The sequence below is a fragment of the Myotis brandtii genome, unplaced genomic scaffold (assembly GCF_000412655.1).
Source record: "Myotis brandtii unplaced genomic scaffold, ASM41265v1 scaffold38, whole genome shotgun sequence".
In the NCBI taxonomy this organism is placed as follows: Eukaryota; Metazoa; Chordata; class Mammalia; order Chiroptera; family Vespertilionidae; genus Myotis; species Myotis brandtii.
Window position 1 is genome coordinate 424666 of NW_005364596.1, and position 8061 is coordinate 432726.

Consider the following 8061-nt stretch of genomic DNA (forward strand, 5'->3'; position numbering starts at 1 on the left):
AAGTTCTAAATACTTCATCACAAGGGAAATTAGTCAAGCACTCTGAAAGTGTTTTCACTCTTAATGTGGTGTACAGGGAGATATTAGAATAAGTTTAATCACTTTATCAGTCATTGTTTGCATCACTGTTGTTTTTATATCATGTTTTTGTTGTTTTTATATCATGTTTTTATCATTTTTATATCATGCCTCTGTTGTTGTTATATCGAAGAAAAAAGTGATTGCAGAGTGAGGGAATTGTATAATGCTATTTTTGCAACAACAAAAACGTGAGCACATAAGTAACTAAAAATGTTATGCTACAATAATAATGTTAATGATTTCAAAGCAAAGTGAAATTTTTACATGACTTTAATTTTCTTCTTTTTGCTGATTCACTGTTTTTAGGTAAACTCTTCAGTGTATGTGCATCATTCTTATAGCATAAATATAATACTGTTTTTACAAATATAAATGTAGTTTGAAATATTACTTTTAAAGCCTTCCCAAAAATGAAATCTATAGAAGGAAAAACATAACAAAACTTAACTATTCTTTAAAATGAATATTCAACTGCATAACTAAAATAGAAAACCAATACCAGTTGTTTTCTCTGTTTCCATTGCCCATCTTGCTTAAGTCCTCCTATTTACTGGCCCTAGATTTTCCATTACCCAAGTTATTTTGCATATTTTAGGGAATTTCTCTTCTTTCTCAAAACCCACCAATGGCTCCCCCTCACTTGTACATGGAATCAAAGTTTTGTTCCTGGATTTCAATCCTTCTAGCTATCCAAACGCTTTTCTTTACAGCTCACTCCCTTCTTCAGGCTAATTCCGTTCCTGGCTTCTAAACACACACCACTCATGACTCCTACTTTCCTTCTCTAACAAATTTCAGCCTTGCTATAAGTTTCATGTTCAGCTCTACTTCTTCCAAACAATTTCTTTTTTAGCCCAACCTCTTCACTGAATTCCCATCTTGCTCATCAGCTCTGCTGCATATCCCAGCACACACTACGGGCTTGTCTTTGTTATCTTTTCCAGTGTGTCATGTCTGCCTCATGTGATTATAATTCAATCAAAAGAACTGCCAATATTAATTTTTAAATACCTACACAATATCTTTCACTGTGTTAGGTATATGGTAGGTACTCAATAAACATTTCTTGCTAGATTAATAGACATAAGATTTACATTTCTATACCATAAGAAAAAAATTACTTTTTTAAATGACTGGTTTGCCTGTGTTCACTTCTATTAATGCTAAAACAATTTACATTGACTAAGGTGAGATGCCAATACATGTCTTTGATAATCATAGAATGCCATTCTAGGATGAAGAATTAGAAACAAATTGAGAGATGTTATATTCTCACACTGCTTCTATACCATAATCTTTTAAGCTATAGAGTCTTAAGAAAGAGATATTTTGAAATAGAAATAATATGGTAAACTTCACTAAGAATCTTAATGATAAATAATAAATGTATAATAACAAAATGATAAGGATTGTGAGAAATCTTTTTCCAAAACCACTGCAATTTTAAAATACAGGCATCAAAAAGCTACTAAGTTATAACAAATCAGGGTATTTAAAAATTTTGCATTTTAACCAAAACATGATCCTGCTTGAAGCTTAAATTTAAAAAAACAGAAAGTCAGTGCCCTATTTCTTTTGGAGGAGAAGCCAATTGGTGGTAATTCAGTTGGAGAAAAGATTCTGACAAGATCAAACACAAGATAGTAGGTAATATTATTCACTATGGTTTAAGTAGTATAGTGTCACCGAGTTTATGCAGTGCCATTATTGCACACACTATCTTCATTACATAATCAAGGGTTGTCAGGCCGCAAAAGGTTGGAATCACTGGGTTTGCATTCAGAGTTGTGTTTCTTATCCAAAACAACCACCATGGTTAGGACACTGGGTTACAAATCACGAGGGAAAACTTTCTCATGGGAGCTCACTTATAACTAAAGTATAACTAAAGCAAACTCTATATGCTGTGGCAGAAGCAGGCAAAATAGTCTTGGTATCAGCTTAAATCTTGAAAGTTTTATATATCAAATCCTAAAAAAAAGAACTCATAGAGGCAGAGAACAGATTGGTGGTTGCCAGAGATGGGGACTGGGGAAAGGGAAATGAGTGAAGGTGGTCAAAAGGCACAAATTTCCAATTATAAGAAAAGTTCTGGGGATGTCAGGTACAGCATGGTGAATATAACAATACTGTGTTGTATATCTGAAAGTGCTAAGAGAGTAGATCTTAAAAGTTCTTGTCACAAGATCCCTGGCCGGGTGGCTTAGTTGGTTGGAGCACAGTCTCATGAACCAAAAGGTTGAGGGTTCGATTCTGGTCAGGGCAAATACCTTGGTTGCAGGTTCAAACATATTTTGGGGTAAGGATTAAGAAGTATTTGTCCCAAGAAAAAAGTTTTGTAACTATATGAGCTGATGAATGTTAACAACATTTGTGGTGATTATTTTGTGGTATATAATAGATATATGTCATTGTATTAGTTTAAGGTGTACAACATAATGAATTGATCAATTGGTTATATTGTGCACCTTAAACTAATATAATGTTATATGTTAATTATATCTCAATAAAACTGGGGGGAGGGATAAAGTCTGAAACCAAAAAGGCCCAAGAAAGCAAAGAAAATTAAAATGTCATTAAAATATAAATTACCTTTGCTTTTAAAAAAAAAATACTAGTAGGGCAGTAAGAATTGCCCTTATCCATATTCAGCTTGAAATAGCTATGTTTAATGATGTTCCACCAAAACATCACAATATAAAAAGAAACAACAAATGTCAGATAAAATGACCTGGGCTCCTTTAAGGAATGTTGTAGATCTCTTATTTGGTCTTTCACCAACCAGATACTTCTACAAAGCTACAGAGGGCTTTGGGGAATTTGACTTCTGCAACCCTTGCTAGGGTCCTAGAGGACTTGGGAAGAATTCTAAATAAACAGTGCTTCAGCTCAACCCAGCCCTGAAGCGCTTACAAGCCCCTCTCCCCACCTTTAAGTGGGCTCCACTAGCGCACCACCAGCCTACACTTGTCAATACACAGCAGTCCCAGATTATCAGAAACCAGATCCTGCTGAGATGCATAAACACCAATCAACAGCCCCATCAGCCTCCGAAGGTCTCCTACTTTGTTTATAGTAAATAGTGAGACAGCCAGGAGGCCTGGCCCTTCTGAATTTGGGGGTTATATGTCTGTCTTTTTATATGATTTTTCTATGCTGAACCCTCTCTGCTTTATATTTTTAAATAACAACTTTATTTTTCTCTTTTTAATAAAACAAAGAAAATTTAAAGATAATGTGTCACCTTTCTTAAAACTACTACTTTCTCAATTGCATTTAACCAGATGTGGGTAAGCAGTAAAGGGCAGAGGCAGAAAATGAAGATGCCTTCATTTTCCCGCCTCAACTCTAATACTAGTGCCCTTCTAGGCATGATTGGTCATGGGACCTCTTTTCCAATTTAAGGCAGAGACATTTCGATTTATTATTCATCCTGAGATGTATTTGAAATACAGATGTTTCAGGCCGCGGGCTCTTCTAGTGTGTGCAGCTGGCCTAATTCTTTATCACTGCCCTCAGATGATGACAGGTTTTGGATGATGCGCTTTCACTGTGGGAGTGGCTACTATATGAAGCGCATTAAGACAGCCAAGAAAGCCCTGGTAGCCCATGGGCAGGGTCACCATGCTGGATCAGAGAGCTGAGCATCTTCACAGGGCTGGGAGTTCAACAGCTTAGTCATGGCACTATCTCTAGAGAAGAAGTCATATTTTCTTGTAGGAGGCAGTCTGTGAATTCCACATTGCCAAAGGGCAAGTTTAGGTCAGCAATTTCCTTTTATGATGTGGATGTAATCACATTTTGAGTTTTATCATCATTCATTAGGTTTTAGCCAGTCACTTTCCTGCATCTCACCTTGTATCTATGAAAGGATACTTTGTCCAAATTTTGCAACATTTTTAGACATTCATATAAATATATTAAATTTTACATATAAACTCAACATAGTTCTGTTTTAGCAATATTGCCTGCTATCACATCCTCAGTGCAAAAATCAAGATCCAATTTGGGACTCTAAATGATCCCTCATGATATGATTGTGATGTGTAAAAAGATAAACTTTGTCATTATGTGAAAAGTTTGCCTGACCCTCAAGAAAAAAAAAAAATTGCTAAGATAGGCCACCCAGAAAACAAATTACACATAGAAGTGGCTGAGAACTTGAGTACAAAAAAAATCAGAAAAAAAGGATTTCAAACTTAATTTAACATTTTATTATTGTACTATTAATCTAACATTACAGCCATTGTCCAGTAACTGTTGATACATATGATCAAAAACTGACCTTAGTCAGCATTAAGCAGAGGAGCAGGTAAATGTGATATAATCAATCAGAAAATGGGTCACTTAGTCCACCACTTGGCTTCTGCAAGGGCCACCTCCTCTTCCCCTAATTGTCATGGTTAAAGTTGCCTGAGGACTTTGAATTGTTACTTTTCTAGCCATTGAAATTAGAAAAATAAAGACTTAGTCCACAAGGCAGAGGTTCCGATGTTTCTCATCTGAGACGTTGTTGCTCCCCACACTTAGACCACTGCCCTTCCAGTCCTTGCCCAAGAGCCTCAGATCAATACAATAGATAAAGGTAAAGCTTAAGGTAAACGATTACCCTATAAGCTGATGGGAATTGTAATTTCAGTATATAGCAAAGACTGCAGGGTACAGTAAGCTTCCAAGCATAAAAAATTCATCACTTATTTCCAATGATTGATTTGTATTCTGGTTTAATTAGCCATGAAAGAGTCCATTTTTTTAAGTTTTTCTTTTTATTTCCTTTACCACTGTCTGCTGTAGAAGCTAATCCCCGCTGTCAAGTTAAGGAAATTTAAAGGTAGACACTAAATAAAAACATTGCCAGTCATGAATGCATTTTCATATATCACCCAAGGAGCTCAAAGATTTTTCTAGACATACTGAAATGTATCATTATATTTCTGGTAGGTTGTCTTATTCTTATAATGAATGTTATTTAAATTGCAGTCTCATCATTTCAGACATAATCTGTAGAAAGAAAGAAACTAGCCTCCCCAAAAAGCAGATGTTTTGTGATATCCATGTTGCTCCACTCTTAGTAACCAATATAACGGACTTGAAGAGGAATATGCATTTATAGAACTCAGAAAAGAAGGAAAGCCTGACCTATAAAGTGGATGCGGGTCAGGGTGGGATAAGGGATTGGGATGAGAGACTGATGGAGGGAATGATTTGGTTACTAAAATAACAAACCCACAAATGCATTCAGAAATTCACCAAGAGCATCCATGTTTATTTTAACTAGCCACCACAAAAAAGGAAAAAGTCCGGACAATAGTGAGGCCAGCTGTTGTTTTTCTTGAATAGGTCCCAGCTCCGTATGCTGAGGAACTCTACTTGAGATGGCCTGGCTGAGACAAATGTTCTGTCCTCACTTTAAATGGCAGCTGGTTATTAAATGACTCCCAATAGAGTGAACACTTGCTATTGACAATAAGGTAATATAAGGACCGTGCAGAGCAATCAGGATGGGAATGTGAATGAAAAATCTTTAATCTGAAATTACAGCTGTCAGGGTTATATTATAAAACATGAAAGTTGCATCTGCAGTTAGAATGAATGTGTCCCAAAAGCCAAGTTTCTCATAAACTGCATCTTGCAGATACATATTTTATAAATAGACTACCAGTCTTCTATAAATCAAATGGACCTGTGGCCTATATTAAGGAATTAAAAGGGGTCATCTCTCCTGGCTTTGGTATTTGTTGAGCAGTATTGGGGAGGGGGTACAATGTGAAATGAACATTGATTTCCAAAGTCTGACAGAGAGGTTGGAAGTATTATCCCTGCACAATAATATCCACTGATCCTGGCATCACATACAAATAACTCTAAGTTATATGTTGTTAGAAGCCATGAATGAGGAAACATAGGGATTGTGACATAATATAAATAAGTGAAATTGCCTTCCTGGCAAATTTTCCAACAAAATGTAAATTTTGGTTGCTCAGTGGTTTATTTAAAAGACAGATATGATCTCTCAGGGGCGATCACATACTTTCAAAAATAGTCAAAGTCTTAACAAAATTTTACATCAGAGATACATAAAAATCAGTATTAGTAATGCCACATAAACACATAAAATTGAGGGTTTGGAAACATTATTAGAGATCATCCAGTCCAGAAACTCATTTTTTAAAACCTAGCTCATTTCTTAAAACAAACAGTGTCAAGTACCAAATCGCATTTATATTTTAAATCTCTGAAAACATTAAGCATTTGGTCTCACAGTGGCTGAAATCCCATCTTTGTATTTGATTATGTATTTCCCTTAAAAGACTGAGATTCCTGCAATGAGCATGGTGCTGTTTTTATTGCTCACACAAGCCATCCCATTGTAGTGAACATCTGTTTTTTTATGAAAATGAAGCATGACTTTTTTTAGCAGCTACTTAATATAACAGGTTTTCTTAAAATGAAAGAGAAATTATAGATAAGTAGATAGCAGCATCACCCATGCAAGCCTAACACCTGTCCCATTTGGAAGTATTTACCCTGGGAAATCCTAAAAAACTTACCACTGCTATGAAAAAATAGATAAGACATTTTTCTTAAGAAGCAACCACTTACCTTGCCTGATTAATAATTGTTACCACCAAAAGGAAACTATATTTTAATCCATCTATTATGTGCTTAGTATTAAATTAAAAGACCAAATGCATAAGCAATGTTTATAAGTTGGTAACTCCCTTTATGCTAATTTTTTAGAAGACCAGCTAATCCACCTAACACAAACCTTCTTCAGTTTCCAAGGTGAGGAACTGGTAAAGATAGGTGACTGGTAAAATGAGTGGGGACCAGAAATTCAGGCATCCTAATTGAAGGAATGGGTTCTCTCTTTCCCCCTGGGATTTGCAGACTGGTTATGTGCTATAATCACCAGATGCTATTGGGCTTTCTAGTGGCCTCAATGGCTAGAAATACTTTTTCTGTCAGTGTTTCACCACCATGTCTTGTTTCTATGGATCTTAGCTTTGTTTTCTCATACCTTGTAAACTTCAGATTAGTTATTGCAGAGAACTTTGGCTACATCTCCTTTAGCCAACAACCCAGAAGCTTCTACTGGTACAAAATGCCGCAGCCCAACTACCTAAGAATTTGGACTGAATTGTGTGAAGACACAATTCAAGCCCAGAAATTTATAAGCAAAGATAGTAGAATGCATCTATCATGACAAGTTATCCAACCATATTTTGAACTATAGATCCTAATTCTAGCTGATGATCCAACAATGGGCTGAATAGCTTGTCAGCTGAATGTGAAGTTGAATAGATTTTTGTAAGTTATGGCACTGTTATATTTTAATAACTTAGAATTTGAATGTTAAAAATAATATTATATTCATAGAATTGTTCAGAATGAAAATAAAACTTTTATGTTTTGTGTACTTATAGTAATAAACTTTGATTCCTACTAGTCTAATAGTAAGTCAACTAAAAAATAAAACACAATACAAGCTGGGGTGGGAATCTAAACACTATGAAAGAGTGAGAATTGATACCAGAGCCTTTCAAGGGAAAGAGAAAGAAAAGGGCAGGAAGACAATATGAGAAAGACAGCAAAAACAATGGGTGGGATTGGGGGTTATAAAACAAAAACACTTGTGAACCAATGCTACAGGATAAAATGCTTCTCAGAGCCCATAGCCACCTGAAAAAAGAGTGATCAAATACCATCAGATATGTTTCACAGACCCTAGGTGTCAAACAAGTTCTCAAGAAATATAGAAGTGTTTTATGTCTGTTCTTCAGAGAAAAATTAAAGGAAGGAAGGAACACAGTAGACTGGACAAGTCACTTGGAGTTTGTCTCCCAGAACATGCACACTTTGCCATGTTTGCAAGTTACAAATTAGGAAAAGAAAGAGAGATAATCTGATACAGCATTGCCATTTTTTAATATATTTTTTATTGATTAAGATATTACATATGTGTCCTTATCCCCACGT